The sequence below is a fragment of the Sprattus sprattus genome (assembly GCF_963457725.1).
Source record: "Sprattus sprattus genome assembly, chromosome: 4".
NCBI classification, from domain to species: domain Eukaryota; kingdom Metazoa; phylum Chordata; class Actinopteri; order Clupeiformes; family Clupeidae; genus Sprattus; species Sprattus sprattus.
This window is the reverse complement of record NC_137923.1, coordinates 32,675,375-32,693,939: the sequence shown is the minus strand read 5'-3', so window position 1 is coordinate 32,693,939 and position 18,565 is coordinate 32,675,375.

Sequence of the window (18,565 nt, the reverse complement as noted above, 5' to 3'; positions counted from 1 at the left end):
AAAATAACAGTCTGGCAAAACAAATAAATGTTCACGTTATGGCATGGTAAAGGATAGATAATGGACCAAATATCGTTAACCTTAGCTAATGTCTGAGTAACGGAATACAACTAACTCACATCATTTAGCTAACGTTATGCCCACTGCAGCACCCACTTAACCCCCACCGTCCAAGATTAACTAGCTATCAGGTAGCTAGTTAGCGATAGCTAAGCAATGTTAACGTGCTAGCTATGTCAGCGCCATGTTTACCACACCAACGCGCGAAATTTAATTTCTACAAAACAAAACACCCACCCTTTTCCAAGAGGACAACAAAAATAATCTTCTTCCAAATGATAAGACGTCAGGTTAGTCTAAGAATAGAACAGGCTATTCATTACAAAAAACCTACCCATTTCTGAACTTCAGAGTTGATCAATCGATCCTGTACAGTTGAAAGACTCCAAGGGGTAACGTTAACCGAACCTTCAGATGCTTTGTGTCATGTTATTTTAAAACATTCTAATCACGTGGCCATGACATTTGGCAGAAGCAAGATATACCTCCTTTCAAATAAAATAGGTATTAAAGTTGATCATCTGTGCACAGTATGTAGCCAATGGTCAAATATCGTTTTGTCACTCAGTAGAGACAGTATGTTATAGTCTTCATCTTATATTTTATAGGCTGATATAACTTTTAAGTTAACCTTTATATTATGGTTTTACATCAAGTCTTTGAGTTGGTAACCACTAAACTAATCGGACAACACAGAACAGGATGTGTTTTTAAATCAACTGTGACGCTCTCTTCAGGTTGGTGTAGCCTACTGTAAAATTATACCTTTAGGTGGACTGAACTCACAACCACATCATACAACCCACTCAGGATTCTCAGTAGCCTATAGCCTATCCGAACCATGATGTAGGCCTACAGTATGTTAAGCCAAATAGGCCTACTGCCTGTGGTAGTTTGAAAATTGTCATTGTTATAAACGAGTTCTGATTTTATCAAAATAATATAAAGGCTACACTTGACCAAAATGTTTCATCGAAGATGAATGTCGCAAAAATAAAACCACTACCGTACAGCCTATTTCACGGTTAGAGACAGAGTACGGAAATGCATACATTAGCCCCTTATAGCCTACATGTGTCATTGTGATCCGGTCAAATCGTGTGTGATCCGATCGAAGCTCGTAATGCGCTTATAATTGCCCCATGTAGCACATGCCTAAATAATATTAGCACACGCCTAATTAATATTGTGATCCGGACGTTTTTCCGATGATGTCTGAGCCTTTCGAGAGAGGTGGTCTATGCCGATCGTTCAGCTCAGAAAAGGGCGTGTCAAATAAGGCCGATGTGCCATGGGGGAGGCAGTGACAGGAGGCTAGAAAGTTAGAGGCTAGAAAGTTCTTGCCTGTTCTTGAAAGGAGACTGATCCAATGCCGCAAAGATATCTAAAGGATAAAGTCCCTAGTATGATAGCCTATTGACTATGTTGTAGCCTATCCCCAGAATATTATCAGTGAAGTGACGTCTGTCTCCGATTGATGAACAGGGAGAAAAATAAATAAATATCCAAGCACATTGCAAACCTGACCTTACCATAGGCTAGTAGGCCTACAATTTTGTATCATTGTAATAAACTGCAATGCAATATGGTAATATAGCCTACAGTTTTTTGCAAAATGAAAGAAAGCCTATTAAGGAAACGCCGACTCGAGCCTATTAATTCCGAAATTTCACCACATTGTAGGCTAGGCCTACTGTAACAACCCCGACACTTGCCTGCTTCCCTTGCAAATCAAAGTTTTCCGACTATTTTTCTTACCTTCTTTCTTAGCTGTTGATGTTACTGAGCTAGAAGTTTAACTTGTTCTGAACATCTCGCGCTGCCAATGCCCAATGTCACTTCTGAGTCAAATCACTCCATCATCTCTTTGAAATTCCTTATTCCACGAGTGGTAGGCTACAATGAATGGCTGTTTTAAAATATAACTAGCCTAACGAAACAAAATAATCCAGGCAGTTTCAATGAATGATGCCAACAATGAAATATTATAGTCGCGACAAACTTCTTGGCATTGTGGTGCGCCCAAAACGCAAGCTATAAACGTAGCCATCCTAATGTAACCAAAATATACCTCTGCTGATATGTCTAACCTTCATTCTATTTAGAAATTGTCTTAGCACTATGCAGGAATAAAATAGCATCTACAGTGTCAGGATTCAGGCGAGAGCGCCTGGCTTCTATAACGCGCCCTGCTGCACTGAAGGAGCGCTCACTCGCAGCTCTTGTTGCTGACGCATAGAATTCGTTTTGCAAGGTGCTGTAGTCGTGGGAACGACTGGCCTTGTTTCTCCCAAAAGGAAAGTAGATGTTCCTCTGCTGATCCCGCGTCTATATGGAAGTTTGTAGAGATATTGCAGGGGAGTAAAATGTTTTTAACTTCTGGGTTAATTTCAGTGACGTGCCGTGAGGTTCGCAGCTGGTGCGGCACAGAAACCGGAAGTGATTACGTCACTCCGATTGCTAGTTGTCATACATGTATATATGCTTATGGTTTAAAAATTGTCATCTCACCAAAACTGAAAAAAACTTTATGTTTTATTGTCTAATACTTTTAGTTTTAAACGATCGGTTTTTTTTTTATTATAAGTAGTTATGTGGCTCAATAGTCAACTGACTTTTACGAGGCCTACAGCTAAACGTACAATCGGTGTGGTAATTGAACTTTTACACCGTGTCAAATAAGATATTAATAGTTACAAGGTAGCGTATGTAGCCCTCCCACCAATGATATGGCTCATTTCATTTGGTCTAGGGAAAATATAACTACGTTGGTGGGATGCTAATTTAAATTACCTTTTACACAACTCGGACACTTAAATTCGCAGTTTAGAAAAAAAAAACAATTACATATTTAATTACACAACGTATTAACAGTTAAACACCGCAGACATAGCACACAAAACCAAAATGTTCTACTGACCGCTATAATTTAAAGTTGGTGCACTTTCGTTGGAGCTCTTAACCGTCAATTTGAGGTGAAACCAAAGTAATCCACTCACGGCTCCCTGTATAGTTCAGTAGAAATCCGTTGTCCTTTTCATGAATATGTCCCGTTGGGAAACCTGAAACACTCCAATGCAAATGTCAATACCTTCTGTCCCGTCGTTTGAAGCAAACATTTTAGCTCCGCCATTGGTCTCCCATTATTAATCATTTCACGTTTGGACTGCAAGTCCAGTTTTGAGAACTGATTCAGCTTAGCAATACAACCTTAGCAATACAACACCATTTTCGCCGTCAAGCAGAAGTGTAGAAGAACACCTAATTTTAGAACCAAAATATACTCGACAATTGCGCTCTCGCTCGCCTCCCTTCTTGAAGCAGTGGTACTGCCTGCCTCACTAACAATATTTTTCAATGCGTTTTGAGCTCAACTCAAAGGTTCTACGCTTGCGCACGCATGCGTTAAACCCAGTTTGGAGTGATTGCGCAATCCTAGGGGAGGCACTGGCTCAGCTGCCCATAGACACCAATGCATCTGCCTCCCTTGACGGCACGTCCATGTTCATTGGCTGATCACTGTCACTGGGAACCGGAAATGCGCAAATTCAGCGATTATGATATGATTTTGATCGGAATCATGCAGAAATTACACCCGTAACACAGATAACTAGAGAAATATGAATATTTGTTTTATAATACGTAAATATATATTATTATTATTATTTTTTTTTTAATATTTTTTTTTTTACTTTTCAAAATGACAGGCTCCGGCTCTGCCTCCCCTGCCTCCTATGACTGCACGTCCCTGGTTAATTCCCTTTCCTTTACGTCTGCTGGTTATACAGACAGCCGGAAAGGTTAACAAACGGAATGAAATAGCTACACATTACACACGCTATGCTTTAATAAAACCCACATCACATACTGGTTAACACTGTTTGTTACAGGACATAAATGTTTGTCGCTACATCCAAACTATGCGTCACCGTTGTCCCTCCCTGAAGCCTATGTGCTCCAGCCGCACCATTTTACTTGCAATGTGAATCATTTAATTTAAATATGCTTATTGGTATTTGTTGCACCTTAATCATTTTCTACAAACATGATTTGCTATGTATGGTGTAGTAGACTGAGACTCTATTCACTACTGCACAAAAACTAGACACGTTTGCAAAACTAGATGTTTGCAATGAAGTAGGTAAAACAACTTTCGCCAATATCTCCGTATGGGAGATGGGTTATGTGCTCAAATTTCCTGGGATCAAAGAAGACGTTAGTATTCATGTGCAAACTAAAAATCACGTCTCAGGAATGCTGCCCATTCAAGTTATTTCGGGTGTATCAACTGTACCCATGTCTCAACTGTACTAATACCACTGTCATATAATTATGAGTTCAGTAAAAGACGGAGCAAACACAGTTTTCTACCGTTGTTGAAACACATCCAGGCGTAGACTCGTTTTATTTCCGTCTGAGAGTGGTTATTCAAAGAAAATATTAAGAACTATATGCTGATAGAAAGAAGGGAACTTTTAGCCACTACACTGCCTGTGCACGATGCAGATCCACGTTGATGTTGTTAGTAAACAAACCAGGTGGGAGCACATCTCTGTCGTCTTTGCGCATGCTCGAGGCAAGGTAACCGGATCAAATTTCGCACATGTAGACACGTAACGACAAGAGCCGATTCCCTTAAAAAATGTCACACCTACACGCGAATACGATACGATAAATTGACCGGGTTAAATTGACACATGTATATGGGCCTAGAGTTTGAAGTGATCGGCAGAAGTCTGTACCAAAGTCAGTTGCTGTTAGCTTTTTTGCAAAACACAGCGCTCCCCAGTGGTGACATGAGGCAACATTATTGCACCAGCTCAGGAAGGGCTTTCTGTCAGGATCATGAATTGCAATACAAATGCAAAGGGTGGATTTACAGATAAATTGGGATGCACCTGAAGGTGAAAAAAAAAAAAAAAGACATTTTACAGTGTATTTCAGTCCAGTTGTATCCCTTTAAGATGTAACATGCTGTATGTTTCAACCATAGGTTTCATTAAACTTTGACTTAGCATCAACTAACACTCTACCAAGTATTTCATGGTAATTTAAGGCAGTAATAAGTAGTTATGTTCCTAAACTAGAGAGCTAACGACCTAAAAGGCATGCAAAAACCTTGCAGACACCATCGACAGCCCAATTGGCACTGACAGAAGCTTGCCAACACACTAACTGGTGTCTTTTGGCAGTATAGCTGGCAAGGTTATGCTGGCGCTTTTCTTTCACTTTGCAGGGTGTTCTAGCCCGGAACACAGAACTACATAGTGCTTATCCTGGAAGGCTAGTGGGAAAGACACAGGTGTTTATCTGTCCTTCACATGACCATATGCTATCAAAATTAATTTGAGGTTGGTATCAAAACTAGTTGCCTATAAAACCATACCTCAAAAAGTGTGAACTTGTTGACTAATGTTGCTTTAAACAGCCAGACACAAGTTTAGGTGCATGTGACAGAAAAGTACATGTTTAATTCAGTAAAGACTTGTTGTTTGGTGTCCCCTGTAAAGCTGTTAGATCGGTCACGAGCCAGCCCCTTTGCATCATCAGACGCATGTTGTCGGCACCTGCACAGCAAATTTCAATTCGGAATTTTAACACTAACAGAGTTCATTTTAACACTTTTCCTGTGTATATATGGGGACCACTGCATCAGTGTTAATTTAACACTTTAGGTAGTGTTACAAAAACAACACTAACTCAGTGTAAGGATGTTAACACTGTAAGAGTTAAGTATTAACACCAGACTAGGGCATTTTAACACCAGAGGATTGTTGAATCCTTATTGATAGTCCTACTCTAACAGTGTTATTTTTTAACTACAGAATAGTGTTCACACCAACACTAACATGGTGGCATTTTAACACCATAAAATTGTTGAATCTTAATTGAAAGCCCTACTCCAACAGTGTTAATTATTCACTATAAAACAGTGTTACATTAACACTAACCTGGTGGTGATTAAAATCTCCTAATTTTTTTTGTCTTTTTACAATTCATATAATTCTTCTAGAGGCCAACAGTATGGTTAAGGCTTAACAAACTAATTACTGCATCATTTAAATAAATTTAGAATTTATTATTACAGACATTGTTGTTTTATTTTGATCACATTTCATTCACAAAATATAACAATCCGGGACAACATAAAACAAATCATCGCACCCATAGGAAATCTGAGCATCAAAAGGTTTGTTGTGGTGCAGATCATCTTTCTTAACTATATAAAAGTGGTTACATTCTTCGACCTGAAATGCATGAAGGTGCTCAACATAAACAGTCTCCATTTCCATGAGAACAAAATGGATCTCAGCATTGTTAAGGATTATGACCTTAATTTTCCCAAACACTGGCATCTCATCTTCAACATCAACACAAACAATAGCTCCAAGATGATACTCAAGCCCGTTACATTTTACCCACGACGTAGAAGATACAGTAGTAAGCCTGTCCATCTGAAAGTGTTCACAAATGAGTTGATCATAATCTGATTCGCTCACTGTTTGAGCTTTTACTGGGCCTGACTCAATACCTCTAGCACCAAGTGAATGCCAATGGTAGGCAATGGCTAACTGATGCTTCTGTGCTAAACATTTTGTCAAGTTTTTAAAATTTTTAATGCTGTTCTTAAAAAACCTGTGTTTTCCTTCGTATCTCATAGTCCAAACATGAATCAAAGGACCTATTTTTCTTATCACACCAGGATAATGAATCATGAGGTGATGCTTTGGGATCAAATTTTGAGTTGGGTAAAGCTCCTTAAATAATTTGTGATGTTCTGCAATTAGAGAGCCCAAATATACAGTCATGCCCTCAGAGATGCTAGTAGAAAAGACAATGTTAACAATATCAAGAAGTAGTAATAGTAAATTCCAGTTAGTGTTTCCCTCTAGCACAATGTTACCAAAAATGAGGGGAATGTTTCTCAAAAGACACATCATTTGACTCGCATTAAGACCAAGCCGATTACCCTGTATATTTATCTTTGTGGGCCTGTTTTTTCTATCCAAATATCCATAACTGTACCCATAAACTCTCAACATGATGTGTTCAGTGGTAGTGAAATTTTTAGCTAGGTAGTCAAACAGAAGCCTAACTTCATATTGTGCCACGCCCTCAAGCAGGTCATGCATTATGTCAACGACAACATTATCAGCAACATTGAAATATTTTAACTGATTAAGAATGCTGTTGTGTTTAATTCCATTACATGAACCATCACCAGAATCCTTAAGATGTTTGTAATGTTGCTCATTTAACTCCTTTGATCGCAATACAACCCGTGGGTCATGTTCACTGAATACAGTCTGAGCTGTGTTTTTGTTCGTTAAACATAATCTGCAATAGTTGCAGAAAAGGACTCTACATACCCAAGAATTCCATTCAGGCCCAAATTGTCACCCGTTATCTGTGATATTGTCCCAAATAGAAGTGTGTCAGTAAATGAGACTTTCATTCCACTAACTTCCAGCTTTTTAATATCATCTACAAATGGTGCAAGTATTTTATCTAGGCCATATTTTTTGCCATCTTGAGTATGAAACAGAGAGACAAGATGAATATTCATCAAAGATGAATTAAGATGAGGTGGAAGGTTTCTTAATGTAAAATCTATACATCCCAACTTATGCACCCCAGCCTTGGAACCAAGAGCATTAGCGGTCTCAAAATCATCATAATAAACCTGGATCTGCAACGCATATTTAAATGACGAGAACAAGTGATTTGTTTTGAAGTAACTACCATCACAAAAATCAGAATAAAGATCACTAAATTTAGCAGACTGGATGTGGCTGCAAATCAGCTCAGTTTTTAAAATAAAATCTAAAGTTTCAAACAATGGTATATAGACAGAGTTGTCATTGACTGGTAATTGTTCATAAAGCCCAGATATTTTGTTTATCTTAGAGTCATATCTTACTCCTAAATGGATCTCTACAGGTTGTACAACTCCCCATTTTGAACAGAAATATTTGCTCCATTTACTTTCCGTGTTGAGATCAGAAAAATTATTTTTCAAGTGGTTAAACACAGCCTCCACTGGCTCTCTACTTGGGTTAGAGTCTGGCACAACCTCTAAGACCTGATCCTTTATGTCCATGTGCATATAATCCACATATTCCTCAATACTTTCCTCAACTGACAAAATTAAACTGTGAACAACCACCTCCTTGTAACTTTGAAATAATTGCACCACACATATCTTTTGAGTTAACAGAACGTCCATTTTTACTCAAGTTTTGAGTCAAGTTCAAAGATTCCTCAGAAGAGAAACCACAAGTTCTATGCAGAGGCAGAGCCGGCGTACCAAAGGATGAAGCACTGTTAGTACCTGGTCCATGTGAACAACTTGGCTCAGCATTGTCACTGTGCAAGCGTTTAAGATGTTTACGGAAACCAGAGTAACTTCTGAACTCCAAAGAGCAACCATCCTGTGCACATAACAAATTTAACTTTTTGCCAGGATATAAACCATGTAGAAGTTTGAGGTGTTGAATCAGGGAACTTCCAGAACTATGAAGTGACCTACAAACATAGCACCTATACATCATTCATCAGCTTCGCACGCAGTTCTTTCACTTTTGGACTCTCTCTGGTACTTCCCACATCAATGTTGTAGACCGTGGTCTGTAGGAATGTAAACATGTTGTGAAGGCTCTCATCATAGCTCAAACTGAAAACGAAATGGACCTTGAAAAGCTCGTTGAATGCTGCGAGAGACGTATTTCCTTGGCAAGGAATTAGCTTCTTATCCATGACGATGTAGTAGTTGCTGATGGCTTGCTTGTGGAGTCCTGAAGCAAGCAGATATGGCTGTCGACGGTCATCTGCATCAAGGTGCTCATGAAGGCTCTGGCATGACTAGGGGTTACAGAGAAGAAGAAGAAGAAGAAGAAAAAGAAGAAGACAAATGCATCATGATCATTAATTTCCTTTCAGGGACAACACTGTGTATAGAGAAATCACACACCTTGTGAAATTTCAAGGACAACACTGTGTACAGAGAAATCACACACCTTGTGAAACATGACAAGATTGTCTATGGCTCGACTTGTGCTGATCTTGTAGCCCTCTTCCTCCCAGTGGACTGAGGTGACAGGATGTGCAAGAGCAGGAGTAGTGTGGACATATCACTGTCCCATCCTGAATTGAGGGTAGGGTTTGAAGGTGAGGCATAAAACGATAATGAACATCAATAGGCAAGCAAAAAACTTTTTTTCTCTACAATTAATATGTATGAAAGTCCAAACCTCATTTCATTTGTGTGAAGACATGGAAAATGAACAGATAAATAAATTGTAAAAAAAAAATCAAAACTGTTACCTTGCAAATTATCTGCAGATGACAACAATGGCTCCTCCCTGGCCGACTGCAACAGTTGCTGCAACAGTGGTGTTTGGGAAAGTGATGATGCTTCCTTGATGAGCTTGGGCTTGTAGGAAGGCCACCTTTCAAGAAGCCTGGTGGATATCTCTGGTCCAAAAAGGAGGCTGAAATCTTGGAAGAACCTACAACATGAAAGAATACAGCTTAGAATTACATTACATTACACAGAGCAGATGTAAGGGGATATGCAAAGCAACAAATAATAAAGAGGTACAGAGTACAGCAATATATAGCCTAGTAGCGCAGGCAACAATGAGTACAGCAATTTATCAGGATTAGATATGTTAAGGTGGGTAGCTCTCAAAAGTGTTGTTGCAACCTTCTGAAAGGTAGAGCATTTAATGTTTTAGCCCTTTGCTTCAAGAATGTATGCTGCCCATTCACAAATGTTATATTTTTCATGTTTATTTACCACCACCACCAATTTCTTGGTATTCATTATGACTTGGAAATTGACACTTCATACTTTTCATACATATGTTTCCTAAATTAGCATACACAAAACTTCACAAAACAGATTTAAAAAATGGCAACACTCCAGGCTATTCTGTAAATAAAACACTGCATCCTCACATCTCTGGCTGGGACACCCTGTAGCACCTCTTCTTCCAAACGTGCTTTTTTACAAAGGCTTACTTCAGCCATGCTATCCTGACTGCTTGTCAATGAGCATGTCTCAGTGAGGCTGGAGGACTCACTGAAAGAAAACTCTAGCAAAACAGAAATAAAAGAAAAACGCAATTACACATTGTACATTTAGTTTAAAGGTGCACTGTGTAGGATGGTGGCCAGAGTAGGTATTGCAACTATGCTGCTCATTGAAACTGTGCTGTCTGCCAAATTTGATCTGTTCATGAATATTTAATAAATAATTAACTAATATTTACTAGTACAGTAAGTTTTGCAGCTAAAAACTGTCTATTTCTGGAAATTCATAATGGTGGACAATGGACAAGATCCCCTTTTCATGTTATGAAAAATGCAATTTTCAGTCACAATACTTAGAATTTGATGGTGGTGGTCATATTCATGAAAAAGGTAACATGAATTCTGGACATAAACTACTAAAATATTACACAGTCACCTTTAATAAACAACCTTTCCACATCTCCTTTACCAATATTGTTTAAATACGTGTGTAGCAATGCAACCAACAGAACATACCTTCTGAATCAGTGTCATGAATTACGAAACAGAGGTCGCTGGACACCAACTCAGGAAAGACATCAGCATCTACTTCTGTTCCACCATCATCAGTGACAGTCAAGTTCTTTCCTTCTAGTATGGAAAACTTTTGTCTAACTAAAAAAACAAGTTTAGAAATAAGTATATTAAATACCTTAAAACAGATGTCACAATATCAGCAAACACATGGTTTAAAGTAGGGATGTCCGATAATATCGGCCCACCGAAATTATCGGCCCGATAATAGCATAAAAATGTAATATCTGTAAATATCGGTATCGGGTTTTTTGTAAAATAACTTGAGGTTGCCACTTTCACACCGTGTCATAACTGCAAGCAACCAGGGCTCAAAATTAACTTTTTGGCTTACCAGCCAATCATATTTTTTACCGGCCAAAATTAAAACCTGCCTTTTCAGACCTACTCTGACATTGTTTGATATAAACAATCTTTACCTATGATTTTAATATCATTGTTAATCAATCTCAGAATGGATTAAAATAAATTAATCAATATTGCCCAATTGGCTGGTTACAGCCGCAACACGCGCTGTATGCTGTACCCGGGAATCTTTAAAGGCTTCAGGATACATATTAAAATATATTAAAAATGTACTTCAGATGAATTAATTTAACCTCATAAGAAGCACTGCATTAGGTCTACTAAAAAAAAAAAAAAATCTAAATTAAGCTTTTAAATGACACCTATATGATAGATAAATATTGTCCAACTAACACTAACGCATAGATATTCATTAGCTTATTATACTATAGTCTTACTGATCTGACAAAAAACCGCATTGAAAAAACAGAGGGAAGGCAAACAGTACCTCTGCTTCACTGAAGGGGGCGTGCGAGAGCCCACCGGTCGGGGATAAGCTTATTCAGCCATTGCTCTACGCTGCCTTACTACCACCGTCAGCGTATTTCAGCCACTAACGTGGCTCCCCATTATTCGCAATGAGCCACCTACTGCAACATGCCCTTGGTGTAGCTGTAGCTGCTGTTGTGGTGGCTGTTATTTCTTCCTCCCTAGATGTTCTCTGCACCTTTGCTTGAGGTGATGCAACGGCAATGAATCGGCACATTATTTTAGCTTTCGTCTTGTGTGTATCTGGCCTTGTACAGTTCGGCCACACCGCCAGTGTTTTTTTTTTCATAGCTGCGTGGTCAAACTACGATTTCGCGGACATTCCTATTGCTAACTGATGCACAGAAGGGAATAAACTTAAAGCTTGTAACCTATACGGTGTGGGATATGGTGGGAGAGAGCTGATGAAAGAAGAACGGTTGTGGAGCTAGCCGGGGCAGGTGTGCACATGAATTAAGCCACGCGCATGCATTCAGTTTTTAGTGATGTGTCGTTCGTGAACGATTCGTTCATTTTGAACGAATCCTTACAACGACTCGAGAGTAACGAGTCCTCTCAAAAAAAGATTCGTTCTTTTTCTCGTTCATGACCGCGCATCGGGGAACTGGGACTGTTGCATTGGCTAAGCCAAGGAAACAGAAATGATTTGTTGAATGCAGGTCACGTAAAAATGATCCAAAGACCCGTATCCAAGAGACCCAGTCGGAAAAAGAACGAATCATTTCTGTTTCCTCTAGCTGACTGTACTGAGCCTATGCAGGTCACGTGGAAAAGGATCCAACGACCCATATCCGGCAGATGAACGAATCATAGATCCAAAGACACGGTTGTCAAAAGAACGAATCATTGAACGAAACAGGCACGTTTGGCAAAAGAACGAAACATTGAACGATCCGGCAAAAGAACGAATCATTGAACGAAATACCCATATCCGGCAGATGAACGAATCATAGATCCAAAGACACGGTTGGCGAAAGAACGAATCATTGAACGAAAGACTGATATCCGGCAAAAGAACGAATCATTGAACGATATCCGGCAGATGAACGAAACGTTGATCCAAAGACGGTCGGGAGGTGAACGATTAGGTCATCTGCCGGATACAAGTATTTGGATCATTTTTCACGTGATCTGCATATGCTCAGCATGGGAAGCTAGAGAAAACCGAAATGTTTCGTTCATTTTGACTGGGCTCTGGATATTTTTTCACGTAACCTGCATAGGCTCAGAAGAGGAAACAGAAAGGACTTATTAACCTAGTTCACTTCCGAGTGTCTATGTTTAGTAAGACGTGAATGATATTCGTTCACAAGAAATAATTACAGGTTTAGTTATTTTAACTAAACCTGTAATTATTATCATTAAATGCTTATGTGATAATAAATGACCATTTCATCCAAACTTTCATATAATATTATTTGAATGCAGGAATTAGTATCTGCTGGTTTACATGTAGTAGCCTAACCTCCATGAAAATATGATACGTATTTGTAGTGGACGTATTTACGCCAGTGAATTGGCTATAAAATTTAAAAATGTTGAGTAGCACCCCCCCCCCTAAAATGAACGAGTGACTCGAAAAAATATTCGTTCATTTTACTGAACGAGATTCAAAGATTCGAGTCGGTAAAATGATCCGAACTTCCCATCACTATTTTAAACTTCTAGTTCTATGCATCGGAGTTCCCAACGAGAATAACGAATGTGCCTCTACCGTGGCGTAATTAAGGGATCATTTGCAAAGTGTTTGCAGTAGGCTATGACAATTTGGGATGTCCCAAGCCTAATATTACACCGTGTCACAAACCCATCTTAGGTTATACGATTCCTGTCTCATTACTAGGTCGCTACTAATACCAACAGTCAAACTCACCTTCGGCTATGAAAACGTCCATGCATGGCTCGGGTATTTTCACGTACTTTTTAACGTTCAAGTACTTCACCTTGAGAATCATCACTTAAGAAGAAATGAATGCTACCTGTAGGCAAAAGGCGCGAACGATTTGTCATCAGTCACACGATATTGACACAGCAAAGTATTATGTCCAATAAACTACATAGCCTAGAAAACAAATGTGCTGAGCATATATCGAGTAAAATTAAGTAAGGCTGTCATATATTTTCATTGTAGCCTAATATTCATATTGTCAATCACACAAGTCCTTAAAACCTAACGTTAGTTGTTACCGTTAATGCTAACCTTGACCTGGAGGCGGGAAGGGAAGACGACTTGAACCACTACAACAAACACAAATAGCCCAATATTGGAAATTAAACTATAAATAAAATGATAACCACTCCCAAATGGACATTTTTGTAAAATGTTGCCTATATTGTATTTTTCTTTTTGAGATCAGTGATTGGTGTTCAAATGATAGAACTCTGAAAATTAACAACAGCACCAGGCCTGCCTGAACTCCAAGGGTGTTGCGAATGAAATATTTAACACTATGTGGTGTTCATTTGCTTGAATACCAGAAATTTAACACTGGAGAATTTGCTGTGTGGTTACTTGTGGGTGAACTGGCATCATACACTTTGGGAAGACAAAGCAGTGATCATTTTGCCATTATTGGTAATTGTGTAAAACATGTTAAGTATGCATCCTCTGGCCATAGCTAAGGCAAGCAATGCCATTGCTTAAAAACAGCCTACGTAGGCAAATCAGTAATAGCATATAAATATAGATAATAGTATGCTTACTAATAATTTCAAAGCCAAATTTGTAAATGAATATAAGTATATAATGACATTATCTTATGATGCTTCTCTCATTTTTCATTTACGTTTAAGATAACTACTTGAGGTTTCAAATATCCTTTGCTTAGTTATCATGCTTTATAACCACAGACCTATGTATTTTGATGAAATGTGATGATTTGACATTCATAATACAGGTTATTCAGTTATATCTAGTCCATGGTGTACATGGTGTGCAAGTAAAACACTAAAAGTCTTCCAATGTGTCTTGGAAATAGCAACAGGTCTCTTTCTATGTATGGAATGTTTGTATGTGTAATACATGGATAATACACAGCAACAACCAGACTCCACTGTGACCGAGTCTGCCCAGGCCCATCCCAGCAATAATACTTAATACTGTACATTTTTATATTGAAATATTAATATCAATATAAATTATATTCTAACAGTAACCTTTTCTGAATTGCCAAAGATTTCCCTTTCAAACTACAGATGGCAGCAATTGGGGATATAGCATTCCAAGGCCCACTACTGCCTACAGTGCACTTTTATCCACCAGAGGGCAGAAAATGTGTCTGTGACTGCATACAACAGGTTTGTCAGGAAAGTATTGATCATGATGACGTCTCAAAAACTACAACAGGGTTAAGTGAAACAAACGTGCCATCCGTTGGGTAAACCGAAGAGGGTGCATTTACACTAATATTGGTTAAAAAGATTTTAGGAGGCTGATACCAATATGGAGTGTCAACTGTCAAAAGAGGCCGAAAGTGGCTGCTGTCTTGGCATAACCGATAAAACACATGGCCTCACAGTGAATAGAAGGTTTAAAGTAATATGCTGAAGTTCGTCATTTGCAGTTCCCACTATGGACAAAATTCAAAAAAAGCAGTGTGTTCAATTTTGTGAAATTTTAACCTTTACATCACAAGATATTGGTTAGTGAAGCGGTAGATTTGAATCATCACATTAACATTATTCACTGGGTGGTGCTACTCCACAAATAAAATCGCAATGAGCTAGGGTAAAATTCCTTAATTTATGGCAAGATGCCCCCTATGGACAACATTTCACAAATGTGGTGTGCGTCCAAATAATGTGGAAGTGATAATGATGTTTTTGTAAGTTATTTTGGTGAAAGATAACTGGCCTTGAAAGGAGCTTGTGATTCTTTAAACCTCAAATACTGAATGGAAGGACTGACAGCTTTCTGGTGTTTAATGATGGCCAACAGTGCCAGTAACCACCTCTACAGCTCAGATGGGGATTGGATAAGTTTAGCCCTCAAACACATCTTAACTTGTGACTGTGATGCATCTGTGGTAGAACACTGAACACTTTAGTCTTTTTTTTTCATGACTGTCTTGTCATGTGTACAGAGAGGATAAAGATGAATGTCTGAATACACACATTAAGTCATATCACCTGCATGCGGGAGGCTCTGCATGACCACAACTCATCTCACACTCAAACATCCCTGAAAGAAATCATTGAAGGATGATGAGGCTGATGGAATTAAAGATGTCTCCAACCTGAGCCCTTCTATCTCAACTCCCCATCCCCACCCCCTTTCACACACACACACACACACACACACACACACACACACACACACACACACACACACTTGTGTCTGTCTCTGTCTTACTCTCTCTGTTAGGCTGTGAGCAGGTGTGGTAAACTCGTAGTCGCTATTCAGACATGCAATGGCAAACCTTTTTTCATGCTTCAGTAACTGAGACATTTTTGTCTTCCTTCTGTGACCCCAATGGCAAAAATCACATTTTCTACCCCCCCTCCCTCCCTCTCTATCTCTCTCCCTATGATAGAGGTTTTATGATCCGGATTGTTTTCCTTTTATACTTTTTCCCCTCCTGCTCTGTCACACACATGTTCTGTCATATTGAGGATCAAATATCCAGTACCTTTGCAAATTAGAACTGTTTTTACAAAGGCAACATAATCAGAATGACCAACTCATATTAAACTCTGAGACTATGAAATGTGTACTCTGTATGGTCACTAACCTGTTGACAACAAAATGCACAGGAGGAATCCGGTGGTAGTCAAGGGAACATGACAGAGACTGTATGGGGCCAGAGCCTAGGGTACCCCTGTGTTTCATTAACTTGAATCAAAACATTCACCATTCAAGCTCATATTTCAAAGTAATTTTAGCCTTTCATAGGGCACCCCAGAGATGTATTCTACTAACATGAAGGCAATAAGCTAACCACACTGAATTATTATATCAACTGGTGTTTATATGAAGACTGTTCCATAAACAGTGAATGTTGTGGAACAAGCTATCTGGCCTTCATGTTTTGTGAAACATGCATGTTCAGTGATCAAACTGTTCCTTCAGTGGGCTCATGGAAAAACATTGAGAATGCAAAATATTTGTAAAATTGAAAAATATTTTGTTGTAGGACTGAACTGAGGTCAGCAGCTCTTTAATCAAAAGATATATAAATGGAAGCATTACAATAAGAGAAGGAAAGAAACAGAGAGAGCGAGAGAGAGACAACACCGCTGTGTTTTCAGACCTTATTTAATTTGCCTCTTGTGTAAGCCTTTACTAAACTGAAGATTGGAATTATGTGCCAAAAGGTGAAGGATTGTAAACAATGGTTAAAAAAAGCAGCAATGCCTTGAAGGTCCTGCATGGTTTTGCCCAAAGAACACTCATATCATCAGACCTAAATGCTAATGCTTTCATCTACTCGTCACATTAGGGGAACAGGAGAGGAGAGACGTTTCAAAGGGGTAATGACTGTGTTGGAGTGTGTGTGCTGTGCTTACATGAGAGCTCAAACAGCACACCTCACCAGAGTTCAGAGGGACATAAACTCATGCTCCACCACTGACCTGAGCCTACATTTTTAATCCTTTTCATTTAATAATGCATAAGCCTCTTGGGCACACTGTCCTGCTTGTGTGTGTGTGGAGGGGGAGTGGTGTGGTGTGTGAGAGAAAGGGTCTGAATTTTGGGGCATTATAAGCAGTAACAAAGCAGTCTTCCCTGCCCGTTGCAAAGCTATGCAGTTGCACAGTGTTATATTTACACGTGGAAAAAAACAAAGAACGGAAGTAATGCCATCCTGTGTGTGTGTGTCTCCGCTCCGTGTGTGTGATTGAGTATGCAAGTGTGAGAATAACAATACTGGTGTGGAAAGATGTGCATTAGCTTCAACATCAAAAGATCTTTCCCCTTCCCTTCAGAAATGGAATCTACTCAGGCCATATTTCCACCATTAATCTGTGTGTGTGTGTGTGGGTGTGTGTGTGTGTGTGTGTGTGTGTGTGTGTGTGTGTGTATTCGTATGCGAATATCTCTGTCATGTCTTGGTGTCTTTCATGACAGGAGCATAGGCCTGCAATTCCCTTCTGAATAAACTATAGGAACAAAAACACATTAGTTGAAATGGTCATGTTCCGCGGAAAAAAACCCTGTCAGAAGAGAGATTTCACAGCGCATTGTCACCAACTATAGTACCAATGAGTGATTGGTTCTTCATTTTGTTAGCTGAGTTGTAAAGAGGTTTGACAAAAAGGGTCTTTAACCTTTATTGTACAGTATGCACATTCCCGTAAAGGCTGATTTAAGGCGGCTGCTTGGTTCTGCGTTGGGGTTAATTGTTGCGCAAAATGTACTCGTAGCAGTTCATGCTCCAAAAGATTGCGCCGTGTTGTCATGAGCCTGCCATTTGCTTGGCAGATAGAAGCCACTTGCGCGACCCTTGCGCGACTTTTCACGTCTTGCGTGCGTCGGCCCCTTTTTCTACACTTTTTTACTTAAGGTCTTACGCGAGCCTCGCAGCCTGCATTCTATCAACGGATGTTAAGAGATGAGGTTACTAAAATATTCTGCATGTCTACTCAGTTTTACAGTGCTTCCCAAGTAAAGGTTGAAAGCAAGGTAAAGCAAGCTTCAGACTTTCTGTTAGGGAACATGTTATCTATTTGCAGAGCAAATGTCAGGCTCATACAAAAACATTAACGTGAATTAATTGATGCTAATACCTAGCGCGGTGTCTATAGGATTTCCCATATACGTTAGCATTAAGCTAACGTATTTTCTACCACAGTAAAACATGCAATACTATGTGATTGTTTTTAGAAAACGAATGTAATGTGATGAGATTACTAAAATGTAGTCTGCATGTCTGCTCAGTTTAACAGTGCTACCCAAGCAAAGGTCTGAAAAGAACTTCAAGCTTCAGACTTTCTGTTAGGGAAACAGCTTTCTATCTGCCAAGCAAATGGCAGGCTCATGACAACACGGCGCAACCTTTTGGAGCAAGAACTGCTACGAGTACATTTTGCGCAACAATTAACCCCAACGCAGAACCAAGCAGCC